We start from the raw sequence: 22218 nt of genomic DNA, 5'->3' as shown, positions 1-22218 counted from the left end.
ATCTTCCCAACCTAGGGCTGGAACCCGCATCTCCTGCATTGATCGGCAGGTGGATTCTTTAACACTGAGCCACCTGGGAAGCCCATGTAGCCATTACACACACCCTTTTTGGGTGTTTCCTTCTTACCAGTGGGACCCACGTACCTTGGTGTGCAAATAGAGTGGGGTTTCTTATAGTACCTTGTGATATACTTATGCTCTGGGGCTCCAGGCCCTGCTTGTGGGCGTCTGCCATGTTCACACTAGGGAGGCCCGTTGAGTCCTGCGCCTGCTTTACAGGCCGGGGCCATCAGTGCTCCTGCGTTCATCTGTGCTGTGCATAGCTGCGGGCTCGGACCAGCTGCTTGGTAGGTGGTTCCTTGTCCTTGTGTTCATGCCTTGTAGGTCTTGTGTGCCTAGTCTGTGTGCGGGTGCGGCCCGCAGTTTCCTGTATCTGTGTCCTGAACAGGTAGTGTGGGGCCTAGGGGCCTGTGCTGTGTAGTGGGTATTAAGTTTCTTGTGCAGGGGCTGCGAGAGTCCCTGTACCTACTTGGTATGCACAGGGGTGGCTGGGTGGGTGTTTCTTGCATTTATTTGTGTTGTACACACAGAGTGGGTCCCAGGAGACTGCTGCACACGGGGCAGGGGATTGGGGGGCAATAGGTAGTTCCGTGCCTGTTAAGCGCGCTGCGCAGTCCCGTGTACTTACTTTGTACGCCCGCGGGGTAGGTGTTTCCTGTATTTAATTCTCTTACTCACTTGCAGTGTAGGTCCCGGGAGCCCTCTCGGTACACGTGGGCAGTTGGTGATTCTCATGTTTTTCTCACGCACCCAACGCGAGGGTCCTGTGTGCCCATTCGGTCCGCGCGGGGCAGCCGGACGGGTAACAAAGCGTCGGGCGGCAGCTGAGCCCAGACCGCGCGGCGCGTGCCCGCGCCCACCTCCCCCAAACGCCTCCCGGCCTGGGTGCCGCTCGCAGCCCCGTCCTCCTCTGCGCGCCGCAGCGCCCCCACCGGCCGGGGCCGGCAGACACGCGTCCTCCTCAGACCCTGCGCAGGCTGGCGCAGGGCCCAGGGTGCCCTCCTCCTCAACCTCCCCAGCCTTACTGTGTCCCGCACAGCGGAGGTGTTCCGTGACCAGGCCCTGCCCTCCTTGCTCCCCTCCCCTCCCTGCAGCTCTCCCCTCACCTGCTCTCTCCCCTTGCTGCTCCCCTAGCCCCTCTTTTCACGCTCCTGGCCTCTGTTCTCACCCCAGCCTGCACCTTCCCGCTTTCCCTCGGCTCTGTCTCTTTGTCCCCACCCCCCACCTTTTCCAGTTCCCATTCTCTATTTCGGACTCTCCATTTATCTCTTGGTGTCCCTGTCGTGGATCTCCCTATGGATCTCTGTCCATCAGGGAGCTTGTTCCAGTATCTGTTCCCATCCACCATCTCTCTCTGTCTCTTTAGATGTCTCCTTTTCCATCTCTCGCAGTCTCTGTGTATGTCTCTGTCTGCATCTCTGTGTTTCTCTGCATCACCACTTTGACTCTCTCAATCTGTCTTTGCTTTCCGTCTCTCACTGCCTGTATTTCTTCTTGTTCCTTTTTCTGTCTTGGTCTCTGTGTCTCCTTTTGCACGTTTCTGTTTTTCTGTCTCTTAGGTTCCCTCTCAGAATCCTTGTTTTGTTTCTCTGTGTTTCTGTCTGCATCTCACTAGTCCCCTGCCCCTGTCTCTCTGCCCGCCTCTCTCTGTCTCTCTCCCCGTCTCTGTTTCTTTTGGTCTCTGTCAGTGTCTTTCTGGTATTGCCTCTCTCTGGCTCTTTCTTCATGTCTCTGACTCTGGATGTCTCTCTTATCTCTGTGTCCATCTCTCCATGCCTGTCTCTTTCTGTGTGTCTTCCTATCTCTGTATCTCTCCAACTCTGTCTTGCCTCTTCCTCTTTCTCTGAGTGTGGCTCTTCTATCTCTGATTCTTGCATGTCTCTCTCTCTTATCTGTGTCTCTGTCTCTGTATGACTATTCATATCTGCTGTCTGTGCGTCTGCTTCTTTGTGGCTGTTTTTCTGGCTCTTCATCTCGCTTTGTCTCTGCCTGGATCTCTTCTTATCTCTGTCTCTGAGTGTCTCTGTCCTTAGTGCCTCTCTCTGCTTTCATGTTCCCATCTGCTCTCCCCACTTCTGTCTCCACCCCTCCCCCCATGCCTGTGTCTCCATGTTTCTCGTGTCTCTGGCATCTCTCTGCCTCTGTTCGTCTCTCCCTGCCTCCATATCCCCTGTACTCCCATCCTCTCCCTTTCCTTCCTGTGTACTGTGTCTCTGGTGTCTCTTTGAGTCTCTGGCTCTTAGGGCCTCTCCCTGCCTTTTGAGTCCCGCTCTGCTTCCCACCCCTCTCTGTCTCTGTGTATATGTTTCTGTGTGTCTCTGTATATCTCTGTGTCTCTCTGACTCTATGACTGTCTCTGGGCATCTCTTTGTCTCTATGAGTCTTTCCCTGTCTCTATGAGCACAGTCCTCTGTGCTCCCTGCCTTATTCCCTCTCCCTACCCTCCCCCCTTCTCTGTCTCTGGATGTCTCTGTGTCTCAGGGTGTCTCTGTGGGTCTCTGAGCCTCAGGGTGTCTTCCTGCTCTTGCATCCACCTCTCTTTCCCTGCCCCCCATTTCCCCTCTGTCTCTTTCTGTGTCTCTGTGTCTCTCTGTGTGTCTCTGTAGATCTCTGTGGGCTTCTTGTCTCTGTGTCCCCCTCGACTCCCCACCCCACTCTCCTCTCTCTGTTACTGCATCTCTGTTTCAGCCTGTCTCTGCGTGTCTCTGTCTCTGCGTGTCTCTGTGTCTCTGAGTCTCGGGCCTCTCCCTGCCTCCGTGTCCCCTGCGCTCCCCGCCCTCTCCCTCTCCCTCTCTCCCCCCTCGCTCTCTCGCTCGCGCTCTCTCTCTGAGCATCCTTGGGCCCGGGGTTGCCATGGGGACAAGGTGGGAGCCGGGGATGGCGCGCGCCTGGGCTCGCGCCGGCAGCTCAGGCGAGGAGCAGCGGCCAGAGCAGCGCCAGCAGCAGGCAGCGAGCGGGCGCGGGAGCGGGAGCGGGAGCGGGGGTAGCGTTGGCGGCGGCGGCTCCTCCTCGGCCATCCCCTCGGAGCCGTGCAGCTGACGCGCATGGCGAAGACAGCGGCGCCTACCGATGGGAGCAGCGGTAAGGCAAGGCGGCGCGGCGCAGCCGGGCGGGCGGGCGGCGGTCAGCCTCCTCCTCTCCCCAGCTCGCCTGCGCGCCGCCCGCCCGCCCTCCCTTCCTCCCTCTCCCCTCGCAGCCCCTGCCTGCCCGCCCGCGCCGCGCTCGCCCTTCCATTTAAAAATCTTTAAAACTTTGCATATTAATATCTGCGCTTTGCATAATCTGACCCGCGCTTTATTGATTGCAAGAAGCTTAATGCAGCCGGCTCGGCCTATTGCAGAGAGCTCTCCGGGCGGGAGCCGGGCGGGCGCCGCTCGCTCCGCACCGCGCTCCGGCTGCCCGCCGCCGCTGCGGCCCCGGCCCTCTCGCCTCCCTCCCGGCGCCCGGCGTCGGGGCTTTGCCCCCTGGCTGGGTATCTTTATTATTTGGGGGCGAGGTGTGTGTGTGTGGTGGGGGTCGGCTTACTGTCTGTGGCAGCGAGGGAACCGAAGGAGAGATGTGCGTGGTGGGGGGGTGGGGAGGGATGGGAAGAAATGGGGACGAAGAGGTGAAGAGGGAGAGAAAAAAGGGGAGAAGGGGCAAGAAGGAAGGGAAAAGGAGAGGCGTGGAAGAGGCGGCCGTAGAGAGAGGAGAGAGCAGTCGGCTGAGGACGGAGCTGAAAGGACGGAGGAGCCGAGCGGAGACAGAGAAGAGAAAGGAGGGAGGCAGAGGAGCGCAGACTAGAGAAAGAGCGACCTGCCCGGAGCCGGTGGAGGGGACCGGGCGGTGAGCGCTTTCATCGCTGCCGTCCCCAGGCCAAAAAATAAAGAAAAAGAGGAGAAAAAATAACACCAATAAAAAGACGAAAATAAAACACACCGCGGCTGGGGCCATCATATACAAAAAGGAGAGAGCGCAGAGAGGAGAGACAAGGCGGCATGGGTGCCCGGCAGGCTTCGGCGCTTTGGAGAGGCTCCCCGGGCTGGGCGGGATCCCCATTTTGGACCCTGCATCTGGGGAAGGGGCGACTGTGGAGAAAATGAGACGAGAGGGGTCATGGATGGTGGCGGTGCCGCCTGTTGTTTTTTCCCTTTGCTAGGGGTGTGGGGGCCGCCGTAGTGTGATGGTGGTGAGGATGTCGGTTGGTGATGCTGTCGGAAGCTCGGAAGCAAGCAGGGCGCGTGGGGAAGGGGGGGCGAGGTAAGAGGGCACGGGGAAGCAGGAAGGGTTGGGGTGGGAATGAGGGCGAGAGAAAGAAACGGGGTGCCTCGGATTGCGGGAAGGGTGGGAGCTGAGATGGGGAGCAGCTGGGATGGGATTCTGAGAGGTGGGCGGTGAAGCTCCAGGGCCCGGGAGCGACGCCGGGGAGCCGGGTGCGCCCCTCAGCTCTCTGGGCAAAGTCTGTAACTTGGGGAGCCCCTTGGCTGTCTCCTCCTGCTCCTCAGCTCCCTGCTCTTTTCTTCCTCTTGTGTCCTTCCTCGGGCTTCTTTTTCTCCATCTCCTTTGCTGGTTTCTCTTTCTCCTGTTTTCCAGTTTCTCTGTCTCTTCCTTCTCGCCATAAAAACTACCCCCCACCCCCTCAGGTTTTCTTTTTTTTTTTTTCAGGTTCTCTTTTTTTTTTTTCAGCTTCCTTTTTCCACCCCTCCTTTTCTTTTTCTGTCTTTCCCATTTCCCCCTTTCTCCTTTTCTCTCATTCCCCCTCCCTGCCACTCATTTCCCCTGTTGCCCTGTCCCTTCTGCCCCCTCCCTCAGTTTCATTTATTCTTCACTTTTGTATCATTTGTCCTGAACAGCATGCCAGGGAGAGGGTTTCCGTGCAGAGACAGGACTCCCCCAAGTTCCCAGCAGAGCATAACCCCTATTCCACATCCCTGTTTGTTCCTGCCCTCCTTTTTCCCAGCTGGGGGCCTGGATCTGCCCTGGGGAGGGGGGCTATAGCGCCACCCTCCTGTTTTCCCTGGCCTCATGGAGAAGTCCCGGAGGGTGCTCACTGGGGCCACGGGAGGGGGAGGGGAGGACTGTAAGTGAGGGCTCAGGGCTCTGGACTCAGCCCCACTGAGAGAGAAGGGTGTGGACGAAGGAGAGAACGACACGAATCGCTAGTGGGAAGTGGAAAGGGGAGGCAGTCGGGGTGGGGGTCCATCTGAGAGGGTCCTCAGAGCTCCTGCACCCCAGGTAAAAGATCGGAAGAGAAAGCCTCTGGCCTGCCAACCACTCCCCGCTTTCTCCCTCCATCCTGGGGCCTGTGGAGTTGGGGAGTAGGTCTTGGATTTCAAAAAAAAAACCCAATGAGATGCTTAACTCAGTAGGTTTTAGTCTCTTACCATTCTGCCAGGCGAATTTGCCCCCTCCCTCAGGGCAGAAAGGGAGAGCGTGGCGTCAGTGGGTGGTGGTGGGGCTGGTGTGTACAGTCAGACCATGGTGGCTGTGTGCGTGTGTACATGGCCTGCGTGCATTGCAAGAGGAGTGCTGGACAGACTGACTGTGTGCAGAGCTTGGGAGCCTTGGCAGAGTGAAGAACCAAAGGGATAGAATCGTGACACGTGTGTCCAGCGGGGGGCCGGGTACAGGGGCTTCCCATTGTGGACGAGGCGTGTGCAGGAAGGAGTCGGCGCGAGTATTTATCCTGTGAGGTCCTTCCCTTGTCTCGATGTTCATGGAGCCCTGGCTGCGTGTGTACTCGGGAGGCACTCTCTGGCTCTGTGCGAGGCGGCCGTCGGCGTGTGTGCAGGTCTGTGTGCCAAGTCCAGCATCAGCGATGGGTGCGTCCATCTGGACGTGCAGCGTGGTTGGCATAGAGACTCTGCATGCAGGTACTAGGTCTGACTGTGGTGTGTGCCCCGAGAGTACACGTGAAATAAAGTCCCATATGTGAAAGTATCATGTTGACACAGAACTGTTTGTACTGTTGTGGTGGTTATTCTCCTTAGGTGTCTCTGGGTCTCTGTGGCCTGGGTCAGAGGGAGGCTGGGTTTGTGAAGCCGAGCCCGGGTGCAGCGATGAGAAATGTGCTCAGAGGTCATGGGCGTAGGGGTGAGCTTAACAGCATGCTTGCACAGCAACCTTGAAGCTGGGTTCAAGAAAACAAAACAAGAAAAGATCCCCCCTCCCTGAAGTCTGCCAGCCCACAGAAACCTTCCCTGGCTCCTCCGTGGTAACAAAGCATCGTCCCATGTCAGGGGGTGGCAGGTTGGCCAGGAGGGAAGCGAATCAAGGCCGCGGGCAGCGTCTCCAGTTGCTGGTAATGTGATTCCGCGTCTACTTCCTGATTCCTGGGTGTTGGTGGACAGAGGCCCACCCATGTCCATTGGGAAGGTCCAGATCCCCAGTCCTGTAGGCTGCTGGCCCACCCTCTGGCTGGCTGCCATCCTTGGGGGTCTTAGTCGCCCTCACTTCTGTCAGTCTTTGCAGGGAAAATGGAGGGTGTCTGTTTCAGGGATCACGATATGAAAAGAACGCAGCCACAGTGTGTGTGTGTGTGAATGTGTGTGTGTGCATGTGCGCCCACACCCATGCTGAGTGTGTGAGGGAGGTTAGCTTGTACCTCCTTAACAGCATGCTAGCCAGATTTTTTTTTCCAGCGGATCCATCAGTGCTCACCCTAGGACACCTGCATTTTGGTTCACACACTCTTGCTCCTTGCATGCAGGGGCCACAGACCAGAGGCCCTTCCCCCACCAATGAGACAGCTACACCAAGGGCCCCAAGCTCAGCACCCCTTGGGTAGAGGCTGTCACTGCCCTGGTGGTATTCCTAGTGTGTAGGAACATGACCCTGGAGGGGGAGACAGATGGGCATGGCAGAGGCTACTTGGACTTCTATGCAGACCGGGAAGCAGTTTCCCCATCTAGCACATTCTCGTTAATTTCCAGTATTTTTTTCAGGATCAAAATGGTTGAGAATCCTGGGTGTGGAGAATTGTTGGGAGGAGAGAGTAAGTGTGGGGGTCTCCTCAGACTGGGGTCTGTTCTTCTAAATATATAGCACTCATTGTTATCCCCATAGGCCCAGCACCTCCTGATCTAATTATAATAATAATAATATTGGCGATGATGACTCCCCTTCCATCCGCCTAGCTCTTAGGGCAGCCCTGATGGTGCCCCTTTCACTGATGAGGGTTTGAGGTCCATACGGTTCTCTCAGCCTATGAGTAACCAAGCAGCGCCAGGACTGAGGTCTTTGGCTCCTGGTCCCGAGCCTGGCCTGTCTCTGGAGGTTTGTCTGTCCATGTCCCCGTAGCTGTTCCAGCACCATTTGTTTTCTCTGGCTTCCCCCTTCCCCCTTCCTCCCTGCCCCCTGAGATGTCTGTCCGCAAGCCCGTCTCCCAGGGTCTGTCAGGTGGATGGATGCCTTATAGGGCTCAGCACGGGCTTGGAGGACCTGGGCTTTGCATTGTGTCCTGAAGAGAAAGCCAGCAAATGAGAGAGGTCGAGAGCCCACTCTGGCTGACAATTTGGCGCTGGGCCTCTTCAAAGGCAGGATTACTGATGAGCTTCCATCCCCTCTGCAACCTGTGCTGGTGAGCCCTGTGCTGCGTGGCCAACCGGGAAGCCGGCGGTGGGCTTGGGAGGCAGGACCCCCTTCCCTCACTCCCCACAGCCCCACCTTCTTTAGCTCCTCAGGACAGGCAGTTTCCCCACGTCCCAGGCCCCTGAATTCAATAGGCATTTATTGAGTGGTGTGTCACCCCCCGAATGAGGTACAGTTAGTTTCCTGAGGAAGTCAGGCGATGGTAGCATGATCACTCCTTACCTGAAAACGATTATCACGGGCTCTGAAGTGAAACCAGGCTTACAGAAGATTCCGGGGGGTGCCGGGAGCACAAAGGGAGCTTCTGGGTCCTGGGGAATCTGGAGGAGGGAGGTTCGGGTTTAAACGGGGAAGTGGGTCTTAAAGGGTCCTCAGGCGCTGAGGAAGGGGGCAGGAAGACAGGCGAGGGAGCAGGAAGAAGCGGCCTAGCTGGGGGTGCGGCCCTCAGAGCAGAGACGCACTTGGTGCCCCGGGCCCGTCCGTGGAGGTTCTGAGAAGTTTGGACTTGGTCTCTCTGCGGCCCTAGGGAGCTGGCACACCCATGTGCGTCTCGTGACAGTGTGCCTTGGACAACATGGACTAGTGTGTGAGTGTGAGTGAGCGCCCATGCACACACACACAGAGCCCTTCACCCTGGCGTCCATTCGGACACACTCTCCTTCAAAGAAACCGGAAGGCGGGACTTTAGTCGTCATCCCCAGGAACCTATACTGTTGAGGGCCGTGGCCCGCAAACGTGAGTGTCAGCGCAGGCCAGGGACCCTCCCCCACTGGGGTGCAGACTCATGTGGCATTCACAGACTTAATCCGCCGCAGTGAGGCCAGGGAGGCAGCATCTGTCACTTTCACAAACACAGGCAACAGAGTCTGGGAGAGACACACTCCACTTGCTCACAACCGTCTGAAAAGCAGATGCCTGTACCGCGCCGACCCCCACGGCCGAGACAGAAACAGCCCTCATGGCCCCCCCGCCCCAAGGCCAGACCTGTACACCTAGTGCCCCCTGCATTCAAGCACACACACATGCGCACACGCACGCACACACGTGTGAAGCATGTCCCAACATCCTAATTCCGCACAGGCACTATCACACTCAGATGCTCCTTGACTTTAAGCACAGCTGCTGACACTCTAACCCCTTATTCACACGTGTGCATGTGCACACACACACACACACACACTCATGCACATATAGTCCTTTTGACTTAAAGCACAGCTGTAGCCACCCCACCAGCCATACACACATGCCTCCGAGCGGACTCACACACACACATGCTCAAACACACAGGCTCAAGACCCACCAGAACCACTGTGGGCAGCGGCCATTGAAGAATGACCGCCTGAGCGTTGTGCCGAGGGGAGGGGTCACTCTGAGGCCTGGGCTGGGGGCACACGACAGGGAGCCTCGGAATCCCTTGGGGAAGGGGTCAGGCAGACCCTGAAAGGGCTCCGTGGGTCTGGACGGTTCTGCCAGGTAAGGGAGACTCGACAAACACAGGCCAGAGGCGGGAGCCGAGTAATGGCCGAGGCCGCTGATGGCCGAGAGGGCTGGTCAGCAAGGAGGGAGGCTCGACAATTGATATGACTCAGGGCTGGACAAATGGTGGCGCATCTGGCTGGGGCTGGCTGGGGGGCCAGGGACCAGAGACTGGGGGGGCCCTTCTCGCCTCAGTGGGGAGAGGGCCGGAGCTGGCTGGATTGCGGCAGGGTGCGTTTCCCAGCCCGGCTTGGCCAGCATCCTGCCTGGTGTGGGTGTCTTGGGGTCTTTGTATGTGTGAATGTGCGCGTGTGCATTTGTGTGTGTGTATACGTCAGTGTGCACCTGCCTTCGTAGAACTTTGTGTCCTGGGGACTCTCGTGTGCATCTTTGTGTGTACTTGCATCTGTGTATATATAAACACGCCCACCCACAAAGTGGATGGGGCCCTTCTTATTGCGCCCCGTGCACCTTTGTGCTCACGTGTGCATATGTGTATTGAGTGTGTAAGAACGTTTCTTTTTGTGAGGTGCTATGCACTCTGGTGGGCTTGCGTTTTGTGGGTTTTTTTGGTGTTGTGTGAAGGTTGGGGCGAGGGAGAAGGGTGTCCCTGGACTCCGGCTGTCCAGCACCCGGTGGCCCGCAAGGCCGTCTTTGTGTGTCCGTCAGAGCCTGTCGGGGCGTCAGCGGGTGTGGGCTCGTGTGCCTGCCTGCTCCAGAGCCCGAATACTCGTGCGTCCACGACAGCAGCTCCCTCTGCGCATGGCTGCGGGTGGGGCGGGCCGGGCTGGACGAGGGGGACAGCCCCCTGAATCTGTGTCTCATCCCTCCGGAGCGGGTCACACGACCCCGCCGGGGCCTGGCTGGGACCCAGAGGCTCCGTGCGATGCAGACCACCCCTCCTCCTCCCCGCCGTGACCTTTGAGCACAGCATCCCCAAATACATATTTATCAGAGGGGCTGTGGGGACCAGCCCCGCCCCCACCACTCCCCTCAGGGCCCAGCCTGCCTGGCTGCGGAGAAATTAACCTTGTGACACAGGAGCTCGCGGATACCCCGGCCCCCTCCCTTCCCGCCCGGTACATATGAGCACGGGTGGGTGTGAGAGACAAGGCAGAGAAGAGAATAGGTCCTCGTCCAGGCCGGAAAGGCAGCCAGCCGCAGCCGGGGGAAGGGAGATGCACAGGTGTACACATGTCCATGTCAGTCTTCACATACACACACACACACACTCAAAACTACAGAGTATAGTTGGAGACTTTGAGATTTTGAAACACATCTACATGCAGACACATGCAGTGGTTCTAAAATAGACACTCGCACAGATTCTCAAGTCCACGATAGATTCATGCGCCCGTGGGTCTCAAGACCCAGGTACAGATACCCTCAGTCAGAGATTCTCTTAGGAAATGCACAACTACTAATGCCTCCGGATTCACGCAGACATTTCTGTCCACGTCTCTGGACACGTTGGAATGGACACACCAGGTACAGAAACAAGGATAGGCACACACTCACACACAGGTGTGATAGTCCAGACAGCCACACGGGCACATGGGGACCGAGACATCACAGGGCGACAAATACTGAAACGCCGGGGTGCTCCTTGTGTGGAGAGTTGTTTCCAGCAGCAAAGGTACAAACACAGTAACTATGGCCGCACCCCAGTCCACACGCCCATGGGAGCACACAGGCCACATTCAGACATCCCGGGGGGAAGCCACATGCAGCGACCAGAAGGGACGTGGCCTGTTACTGCACACACACAGCCCCCCTGTAGACTTGTCCCCTTCCAGCAGAATGCACATAGGTAGATGCTCAGGTCTGAAAACATTCACGGGATGAATTTGTTCATCACATGGGAACTGGGCCCGACGTGAGCCAGGTCCGTCTTAGAAGTTGGAAAACTGACTTAAAAGACAGACCTGGGCTGTGTTCTTGGAGAGCTCTCGGGGCCAACAGGATGACCACTGATTGGACCTCTGTGTGTAGTTAGTTATAAACAGAGATAACGTCTTGGAAGGAGAGGAACACGGGGCTGGGGAAGGGGATGTGAGAGAACCCGGTTTAGACTGGTGGGTCAGCTGTTCCACCTCTGCGGAAGTGACATTTAAGCTGAGCATCAGACGCAACACATCGATTCTAAATGCACGCTCACAACCCTCTCCAAACTATCTGAGGCGGCACAGGCATGGATCATGCAGGACCCAGAGGCCCCAGCCCACTCCTCCGTGCCTTAGTGACCCTCTAGAAAACTCCTCTGGTGGGAAATGGGGTCCCCCTGGCTGGGGTCCAGATGTCCAGGCTGACAGAGGTGCGCAGCATGTACCAGAGCCGTGCTGCATGGGAGGGTCCAGGGGCTTCACTGAGGCAGTGACGTGGAGAATGGTGGGCAGGGTCTGGAGGAAAAGGGGAGGCGGAGAGCTGTTCAGGCATGGCACTTCCAAGGGCCTCCCCTGGCGGCCCAATGGTTAAGACTGCATCCCTGGTGGCTCAGATGATAAAGAATCTGCCTGCAGTGCAGAAGACCCGGATTCGATCCCTGGGTCGGGAGCATCCCCTGGAGAAGTGAACGGCTATCCGCTCCAGTATTCTTGCCTGGAAAATTCCATGGACTGAGGGGCCTCGTGGGCTATGGTCCATGGGGTTGCAAAGTCAGGCATGACTGAGCGACTAACACTAACACTTTCCACTGCAGGGGGCACAGGTTTGATCCCTGGTTGGGGAACTAAGATCTGACGTACTGCATGGCGCAGCCAAAAAAACAAATAAGTAAAAATAAAGAAACAGAGGCATTCTCTGTGCACAGGCATGGAGGTGTGAGCAAGTGTGAACATCACTGGACCCGCGGGTGTGTAGGGGAGAGAAACAAGGCTTGACACCACTGGGAAGGGCTAGGAGGCTAGGATTTATTCTGGGCGCACCGCACACACAGAAGGGACTTGACAGGATGTGAGCTGGGTACTAAGTCAGGAATCTCAGAGTCTGCTGCGGAGGAGGGACGGGAGGAGGACGGGGAGGCCCTGAAGGGAGTGAACTCCTGCCCTGCCAGTCCATGCTGGGAACCCCAGACAAGGCCTGGCCAGGGGAGGGGGCTGATGCGTTTGCCTTCCCCTTGCTCCAGCCCCTTCTGTCTCCCACTGGACAGAGTTGAACAAGCTACACCTTGCTCCCACAGGGAGATGTGCTGAGTGGTAGAGGTCAGGGGTTACAGTTCCTCTTAGTAACCATTGACACCCTGCTGTTTTCTGAGGCCTCCTATGGCTGGGCCTGAGCTGGGTGCCAAGGGGTGTGGATGAGCCAGTCCCTCCCATGACCCACCCATTCCAGTGTTCTTGCCTGGAGAATCCCAGGGACGGAGGAGCCTGGTAGGCCGCCGTCTATGGGGTCGCACAGAGTCGGACACAACTGAAGCGACTTAGCAGCAGCAGCAGCTCTCGTGACCCAGAGGAGTCCCCAGGTAGGGGAGGTCAACCCTTGAAGGCCTTATCTGGGACTAGGGGTTCACTGAAGGCGTCTAGAGCTTGTTCTTAGAGAATGAATGGGTCACACGTGGTTTGCAGGGAAGTGATGAAGATGGAGCTTGGTTTTTGAAGGTGAGACCAACTTTCAGAGAGGCCAAGTGACTTACCCAGGGTCACACAGCATTTTGACCACCATTATCTTCTGCTGCATAGAATCTCCCACAGTGAGGGAAAGCCTGTCATTCCCCCATCGCACTTCGAGCATCCTCTTTAGCCTGGAAGCCCTGCAGGAACAGGAACCCACCTGCTTGTTCAGTGTCCACTCCTTTCCTCGTGCCTCCAGAGGCTCAGGCCACTCTGGCCTTCCTCAAACACATCGACCTTGTTCCTACCTCAGGGCCTTTGCATCTGCTGTTTCTTTTGCCAGGAAAGCTCTTGTCTCCAACACTTCATTCAGGCTACTACTCAAAACCCACCTTCTCTGACTGGTCTTTCCTGACTTCACAGTCTAAAGTGACATCATCTTGTAACCCACCCTTTCACCTGCTTTATTGTCTTTCCTAGCTCCGAAGTATATATTCTCATCTGTTGTGTCCCTTTCTCCACTGAGAGGTCAACACTGTGAGGGCGGGGACTTTGTCTTGTTCTTGGCTGTATCCCTGCCGCTTGGAACGATGCTCAGCACCCTCAGTGCTCAGAGGACGTTTGTCAGGTGAATAGGAGCTGGGCCCTTGCCATCCTATTGCCCAGCATAATGGTGGAGCTGGATGTTGGAGGTGCTGAGCAAGGGTGGAGCGATCTCACCTTCTGGGGGAGAGGGGGGGCACACCTCCCAGTGTAGGGGAATCGGCAAGCCAGGCCACCTCCTCCTGCCTGAGCCTCGATGCAGCCGGACTCCAGACTCATCATCCGGGGCCCATCCACTGCACTCCATCTTCCTGACAGTGCTCCCCTCACCCTAGCCAGTGCATCCTTGCCACCCCGCCCCGCCCCGGCATCGCACCTCTGCTTCCCCCCTACTGTTTCCCTTCCCCCACTCCCAGGCCCTGACTCCTCCCCCGACAGCCCGCCACAGGAAAAGGCAGACCCCAGACTGTGGGGTCGCACACACCCCGCTTTGACTCCCAACCGCGACCGTGGGCAAATCACATCACTCCTTTTAAATCTCAACTTTCCTCGTCGGCAAAATAAGGTTTTTGTGGGGATCAAGAGTGATCTGGTGTGTGATGATGATGCTAATAATAGCTACTATTTATCGAGGACCCTGCCAGGTGTTAGGCATTGTGCTCGGTGCTTTGAACGTTTCTTTTTTCATTTAAAAAAAAAAAAAAAAAAACAGAGGGAAAAAAAATGGAGCCCGGCTTGTCCCCAGAGTGTCAGGCTTGGTGCATGCGACTGTGAAACACAAAGATGGACACAGCCCATGTGCACAGAGCTTACTATCCCTCTGTGTGTGAACACACATCCCTGAAGTACACACTGGCCTCACGCTCCTGCTCAGCCCCTTTCAGCCAAAGCCTCAAGGGACAGTTGGGAGGCCTCTGAGGCAAGCAGCTCTCACAGATGAGAGAGCAGCCGGGCCACCCCCAATTCCTCTTCACTATCTCAGTGGGAACTTCCATTGTTCACGTCCGGATTGCAAGGCTTGGCACAGGGTCTAACCTAGAACTGGCCTCAGGAAATGTTTACTGAATGAATGAATGAACAAAGGAATATCTTTTTTTGGCCACGCCAGTTAGTATGTGGGAATCTCAGTTCCCTGACGGGATCGAACTCGCGCCCCCTGCAGTGGAAGCACAGAGTGTTAGCCACTGGACCGCCAGGGAAGTCGCCAGAGGAATATACTGAGCCAGGTGTCTTCACTGCATTTGTTCACCCCAAGTCAGGGTACCAGAACAGACCTTCCTTCTTCCTGCTTCACACTGCATTCCTGCCCTCACCCTGCACAATCTACTCATACACATCACTTGTGGTGATAATCGTAATATCATTTCCACCATTCACTTGCTCCTTTCTCTGTCAGCTCCCTCCTAAGTTCATTATTAGCATGGTCTTGTTGACTTCTCTCACTGGGTCTGTGAGGCAGGGGTTATTATTATTCTCATTTTGTGTTTGAGTAAACTGAGGCTTCCCTGATAGCTCAGTTGGTAATGAATCCACCTGCAATGCAGGAGACCCCAGTTCGATTCCTGGGTCGGAAAGATCAACTGGAGAAGGGATAGGCTACCCATTCTAGTATTCTTGGGCTTCCCTTGTGGCTCAGCTGGTAAAAAATCTGCCTGTAATGTGGGAGACCTGGGTTCGATCCCTGGGTTGGGAAGATCCCCTGGAGAAGGGAAAGGCTATCCACTCCAGTATTCTTGCCTGGAGAATTCCATGGACTGTATAGTCCACAGGGTCACAGAGAGTCGGACATGACTGAGCGACTTTCACTTTCCCTTTCAAACTGAGGCTCAGACAGGTGAAGTGACTTGCGCAAGGTCACACAGATTTTGGACCACCATGCTCTTCAGCTCTGTACAATTGCATACCCTTGCACTAGTCCCTGGCCTGCATGCACATTTAATCTTGCAGGTTTTTCTCATCTCAGAGATGAGATAGTGCAACCCAGGAGCCAGCTTGGGTCCTAGCTCTGTGACAAACAGCTGTGTGATGATTCGAAAATCTGTTCCCTCCCTCTGGACCTTGGCTTCCCCTCCAACAGTCCCCCCTGCCTGTGAGCCCTCAGTCAGATTCCTGAAGCACACGGAATTCGGCTTGGTCCTACCAAACGCTGGAGCAAGTATTTCTGCACTGGGCAGATTTCAGATTCATTCATGTTCTGAGGGGCTCTGGGCTTGGCTGGGCTTGGACACAGGGGGAGCTTATGCTGGGACATAAGCCAGCCAGCCAAGCCTGGCTGGGAGAGGGAAGGGGCTCAGAGAAACACCGCCCATTGTGTGTTTGCTGTGAACCTTGCCACAGTCCCGCCAATGCAGGATTCGTTAGCCCCACCTTTTGCAGTTGTAAGCGAATGTCAACTCATGTGAAGCATGTTCACTGTAAAAAAGTAGAAAATGCAGATACTCAAAGAGATGAAAGAAACCCCATCATGATCATCTAGTTACATGAAAAAAAAGTTTTTTGATGCCTATCTTTCTAGATAGCTTTTTCTCAAACGGGAGTATGTCTACGAGTTTACCCAAAGATGGCTCAGCCCTAAAGAATCTGCCTGCAATGCAGGAGACACAGGAGTCTCAGGTTCTATCCCTGGGTTAGGAAGATCCCCTGGAGAAGGGAGTGGCTACCCACTGCAGTATTCTTGCCTGGAGAATCCCCATGGACAGAGGAGCCTGGCGGGCTGCAGTCCATATGGGTCTCAAAGAGTCAGGTATGACAAGGCACGAGCATAGTTTCACCCAAAGAATAAATTAAGATTCAGAAACCTGGAACCAAATTCAGAATGTTGACTTCTGGGAATTCCCTGGCGGTCCAGTTGGTAGGACTCTGTGCCATCACTGCTGGGGCCCAGGAATAGGGCCCAGGTTCGAGCCCTGGTCAGGGAACTAAGATCCCGCAAGCTGTGTGGTACAGCCAAAAAAAAAAAAAAAAAGAATTCTGACTTCTGCTCTAAACCTTTTTCTTTAGGATAAAAAAAGTGTGTGTGTGTCTTTCATAAAAAGGAAACCATCACCTACATACCAGTTTATAATCTGTCTTTTATTCCTTTCTAACAATGGATTATGAACGTCGCTCCCTTGTCAATGAATTTATTTCAAGCATATTTTCTACAACTCTGCAGCCCTCCTTTATCAGGCTGCTACACCATCACGTATTGTCCCAGTCCCCAGTCGTCAGGTATCTAGGTTGTCTCCTGGCATTTCCTGTTATAATTATCACCAGTTTGCAGAACAGGACGTTGAGATTCAGAGAAGTCCCTCCCATGTGTGAGAAGCTAAGGTACGAACCAAGAGGACCTGGGGGTGGCTTGGGCACTGGGGACAGTTCCCAGCCTCAGTCAGGACGAGCCTGAGGGGCCCTGACCAGAGGGAGAGACTTGCGTAGAAGCCCCCACATACGGGACTTCCCTGGTGGTCCAGTTGCCAGTGGTTAGGAATCCACCTTCCAATGTGGGGGACATGGGTTCAGTCCCTGGTTGGGGAACTATGATCCCACATACCACAGAGCAGCTAAGCCTGCATGCCGCAGTGAAGACCCAGCACAGCCAAGGGTAAATAAATTAATTTTTTTTTTAAAAAAAGAAGCCCCCGCAGAGAAGACCCATGACTTATCAGAGGGGTGGCGGGTGGGGTTGCCTGAGGAGGAGACCGCCCTCTCTTAGGCCCCCAGACTCGGCACGCTGCCCATCCAGCTTCCCCTAGCCCTCTCCCTGCTTTCCTCCCTGAGCCCACTCACCGCCTGCTCCATCCTTGCCAGCTTATCAATAGGTTAAGTGGTCAGGTCAGCGATATTGACCATTTGATTAGGACCTTGTCAGATCAATCCCTGGCTCATCTCACGGGCCTCCTCACTGGCCCACACCCCCGCCCTGCTGCTGTGCTGGGAGCAAGTGGCTGCGGAAGGCTCCCCCTGCCCCCACGTGGCACCCCAGAACCTGGAGCCCTCAGGCATGTTCAGAGAAGCTGAGAGCCAGCCCTGGCCTCCCGGCCTCATGTCCTCGTCCTGCCAGGTCAGGAGCTCCCAGTGTGTCTCCAAGTCCCCTGCCCTGCCCGCCCCACCCCTGCCTCCTGGGCCTGTGCCGAGCCTCTCCTGGTCCCCATCCAGGCGCTGGGTTCCTGTACCCCTATTTGTACGCACCCTCTTGCTTGCAGTCATTGGATCTTGCTTGCCCTGTGTCCTTCTCCCCTCAGAGACTGGTCAGACTGAGCTACCCACCCCCACTCTTGGCTGTGTGACCCCGGGCAAGTGGCTTCACCTTTCTGAGTCTCCATTTCCTCATCTGTATCGTGAGAATGGTACTCACCAAACAGTTGAGACTGCAAGATCACACCCGCAGAGCAGCTAACCACACCTGACACGTAGCTAGCACCCAGGAAATCCCGGCTGCTCTCACTCAGGGCCGCTCTGCTGGACTAATCCGAGCTGATGTGTTTGTGGGGGACAGTGGTTCCACCGCATGTTCCTCAGCGAAAACGTATGTGGGCAGTCTTCTGTGCAGCCAGTGGACACTGTCATCCTCACTTGTCTAAGCTCAGGGTCATACTGTGGCCTGGGCAGTGCTGGGGACCCCCAGAGAAGCCAGACCCCAACCTGCCTGCAGGAGAGTCATCCTGGCTTCAAGGAATGCTGAGGGGACTTCCTTTCCTTCTCCTGTGAACATCAGACAGTTCCTTCCCTTGTCTGTGTTGCAGCTATAAGGAACAGAAACTCTGGAGTCAGAGAAGTCAGGGTTCTAGTCCTGGCTCCTTAAATTCCTCTGCCAGGTCACTACAGGCCACTTGCTTTCCCTCTCTGTTCCTCAGAGTTCCCGTCTGTGAAATGGGGAGAAGGCATCTTCTACACAGCTACCATTCCTATCTTCCAGGCTCAGGGCCCTGCTGGGAATATGGCTGCAGTTGCACAGGGTTGCCTGCCTCTCCCGAGGGGAGAGGCTGTTTACTTGGGAGAGGGGTGTGTCAGGCAGGGGAATGGGGGGTGCAGGGCCCAGAGAAATGCCACGAGGAGGAGAATTGGAGGCAGACAGGCCGGGGCGGTCCTGCCTGTGGGCATCGCCGTTGAGGGTGGCAGAGGGCAGAGACCGGGTGGGGAGAGGGGCACTGCTGGAGGGAAGTCCCAACTAGGGGCGCTGCCTTGAGGGAAGACCCCAGCCCGAAGGCGCCGTCTGACTCTGGGCCCCTGAGAGGCCCGGGGAATCCCCCTCCCGCCCCGCCATCACTTACACCAATATTGACGGTTAATGCCGTGTCGCCGCCGTGTTCAACACTCAGCGCGGCTAATTGTTTTGACTGGGAATCGGCAAGGCGATTAAACGCCATCGATTTTGCCCTGCGCGCTGCATCGATTTTTAAATTTCCTATTGATCCTGGCCCTAAATCTCCTTAACCAAGACCTCACGGTGGAGATGACAGCCTCTGATTAGCTCTGGGGGCGGGGGCGGGGGTGGGGAGCAGACCCTGAGTCCGGGGAGAAACCCCAGCCCCTCCCTCCCCACAGGGACGGAGGGTCCTGGTCCCCTCTGCCCCGGAAAATGGGGGCCCAGACAGAGAGGGGGGAGGAGTTGGTTAGACCCCTTGTTCCTTTGACCCCCCCTTTATTCATTCCTATTTGGGCTTTCTGGTCTCTCTGCTTGTGTCTCCCTCCACTCCTCACCTCTGAATGTCTGGGTCTCCCCAACTCTTTCTCTTCTAACCAGCCATCTATCCATCTATCTCAGTTCATCTTTTTCTCTTTCTCTTTTCTCCGTCTGATCTCCAGTCCTGCCTTCACCAATCCCTTGTGTCCTTGGCTGGTCCTGGGCCTCAGTTTCCCCATCTGTACTGGCAGACTTGCCATGAGATAGCCAAGCACCTGCCAGACATCCAGGCCCATGGCCATCCTTCCCATTCCCCTGAAGTTCCCCCTCTGGAGACACGCAGGTGTCAGGTGGATGTGAGCCTTCTGGCTCTGTGACCCTCCCCTACCCAGAGCTCTCCCTCTCTGAGCCCCAGCTTCTGAAATTGCCCACTGTCCACTCATGGGGACCCGCCTGGGAGGAAGGTCTCCCTGAAACCCTGTCTCCTTCCCCTGTCCTACAGTCCCTGCCCCTTCTCTGACTGCCCGCGACAAGAGTGGTCTTTGTACACATTCAGGCAGCTTTTTCAAGACCACGTTCCCAGAAGGCAGGAAACGTGGGTTTCAGTAGGAGGCACGTAGGCCTGACCTTGATAACCAGCTCCGCCCCTTGCCAAGCTATACAGGACACTGGGAAAGTCATCTGCTCACAGCCTCGCCTGCCCATCTGTAAAGTGGGGATGACACCAGCCGTCGCTTTGCCTTCCTGTGGGTCTGCGGAGAGGCTCAGCCAACACTCCCTGGAGAGGGTCTCCCCATTTCTCGTCGACCTCTCTATCCTCCTGTCTCTTACACAGCAAGCAGCGGGACTTTACCTGAAGACAGACTGCATTGTCTCCTGGCTGTTTGGACTGGGTCCTGCCGGCTACAGCCCCAGTCATCTTTCCCAGCCCTCTCACTGAAGCCTGGGGGATCGAAGGCTTGACATTGTCTTTCCTCCCACCCGGTCCCTCCACCTGGCTAAAGTGGGTTTGTTTGCCAGGCTTGGCTCGGAGGCCACATCCCCCCTGAGTCTTCCCTGACCTCTTCTAGGATTCCCCCTGCATCCTCTGCTTACACCGGTGTGTGGGCATTGGCTTTTTTTTTTTTCAAATTAGGGTATAATTGCTTTGGCTTCCCTGATGGCTCAGTGGTAAAGAACTTGCCTGCCAATGCAGGAGACGCAGGAGTTGTGAGTTCCATCCCTGGGTCGGGAAGATCCCCTGGAGGAGGAAATGGCAACCGCCTCCAGTATTCTTGCCTGAGAAATCCCAGGGACAGAGGAGCCTGGTGGGCTACAGTCCAAAGGTTCGCAAGGAATTGGACACTAAAGTTGGACACTGAGCTACTAAACAACAGTTGTTGCTTTACAATTGTGTTAGTTTCTGCTGCACAGCAAAGTGAATCGGCTATATACATACATATATCCCCTCCCTCTTGGACGTCCCCCCGCATCCCACCCATCTAGGTCATCACAGAGCCCTGAGCTGAGCTCCCCGCGCTACACAGCAGCTTCCCACTAGCTGCTTTTGCATAGCAGCGTACACACGTCAGTCCGGATCTCCCGGTTCATCCCACCCTTCTCCGTGTCCCTATGTCTGCATTCATTCCCTATGTCTACGTCTCTGTTCCTACCCTGAAGATAGGTTCATCTGTACCGTTTTTCTAGATTCCACGTACATGTGTTAATATACGATATTTATTTTTCTCTTTCTGACTTCCATCTCTGGCATCAGCTGTTCATTTGGTCTCCCTAGCTCACCTTCAGGCCCCCAGTAGACAGGGCAACGACCTGGTTTGGTCCATCTCTGCATCTCCCACACTTGATCCAGAGCCCAGCTCAGACGAGCCTCAGTATCTGCTGCTTGTTGTTTGTTGTTTAGTTGCTCAGTCATGTCCGACTCTTTGCAACCCCATGGACTGTAGCCCGCCAGGCTCCTCTGTCCACCGGATTTTTTTTCCCAGGCAAGAATACCGGTGTGGGTTGCCATTTCCTTCTCTAGGGGATCTTCCCAACCAAGGGATTGTATCCGGGTCTCCTGCCTGACAGGTGGATTCTTTACCACTTAGCTACCTGGGAAGCCCATCTGCTGATTAACCACATGAATAAATGAGTGAACAAATATACCAGTCAGAAGCATCATTGTGGCTTTTATTTTCATCTCCCCACAGCACATAGGCATCTGATAATGAGTAACCCTTTCACATTCCTCATTTGTCTCTCCCTGCAGTTGTTGGGCTTTTTTATATATATATTTATTTACTATTTATTTTTGGCTGTGCTGGTCTTCGTTGCTGCTCGGGCTTTTCTTCAGTTGCAGTGAGCAAGGACTATTCTCTAGTTGGGTGCGTGGACTTCTCATTTCAGTGGCTCTCCTGTTGTAGAGCACGGGCTCTGGGGCGCAAGGGCTTCAGTAGCTGCAGACTTAATATTTGTGGCACATGGGCTTAGTTGCCCCACAGCAAGTGCGATCTTCCCGGACCAGGAAAGGAACCCATACCTCCTACACTAGGGGGTGGATTCTGTACCACGGAGCCACCAGGGAAGCTGCCCAGAGTCCTTTGAGACACATAGTTGGTCAATTAGTTACTCCCTCTCACCATCCATCCATTCACTCAAATCATCCATCATGTCCTTCCTGAGTATCCCACGTTTGCCAGGCCCTCTGTCAAGGGCTGAAGGTGTAAGACAGAGTCCTTGCCCGTTAAGGAAGCTCCAGTCTGATGGAAAATACAGATGTTCAACAAGGGAAGGCATCAGAATGCCCATTCATGAGCTGGGGTCTCTGAGGCTCAGAACCCGGAAATGCAGGTAGCCAGTGGCTGTCAGGACCTGAGTCTACCGTCACCGACTTGTGACTCCCGATGGTGTGACAAGAGCAGGGTCCCTCTGCCTCAGGAGGGCCCCCTCCTGCTCGAGGCGGTGATGCCTCTCAAATTCCCCAGCATGCTGACTTCCTTCTCCTCTCTCTCTAGGTTCTCTACTGGACCGGGTTGGTGGCCTGAATGTATTAGCTTCGCTGCTTCTGCCCAAGAGGTAAGGGCTGCGGCTCCCCAAGCTCTGCTAATCGTGGAGTCTTGTCTCCTCTTGGAAGCCCTGGCTTTCCCATCCTTGTCCCCGGCCCATCTCCAGGGTGCTGCCCTTCCTCTTCCTGCCTCCGTGCTCCACGTGGTCAGTCTGAGTGATGTGCGTTTTCATCCTCTGTGCATCCTGTGGCTTCCTGGCCAAACCTGTGGTTCTGGACATTGGTGACGGTGGGAATTTCAGCTGATGAGAGTAGGGGCTCAGGAGGAGAGGTGGGGGTAGCTTGGTGGCTCAGATCACAGCTTGGGGTCAGGCCCTCCTGTGTTGGAATCTCTTTTCTGCTCCTTCTTAACTGCAAGTGGCTTGGGACAGTTA

General features: G+C 55.6%; 1 protein-coding gene across 1 annotated transcript in view; it reads left to right on the top strand.

Annotated features, from left to right (window-relative positions):
* The first annotated feature begins 1206 nt into the window (after positions 1–1206).
* POU2F2 (POU class 2 homeobox 2) overlaps positions 1207–22218 on the top strand; it is a 77573-nt gene continuing 56561 nt past the window's right edge. The window contains exons 1-2 of the mRNA XM_027515661.1: positions 1207–3141; positions 21795–21855. The gene's annotated coding sequence lies outside the window, so the exon portion shown is untranslated. The remainder of the gene's footprint in view (positions 3142–21794; positions 21856–22218) is intronic.

The sequence above is a fragment of the Bos indicus x Bos taurus genome, chromosome 18, assembly GCF_003369695.1.
Source record: "Bos indicus x Bos taurus breed Angus x Brahman F1 hybrid chromosome 18, Bos_hybrid_MaternalHap_v2.0, whole genome shotgun sequence".
Lineage (NCBI taxonomy): Eukaryota > Metazoa > Chordata > Mammalia > Artiodactyla > Bovidae > Bos > Bos indicus x Bos taurus.
Note: the sequence above shows the minus strand (reverse complement) of the source record. Positions and strands in the feature narration are given on the sequence as shown.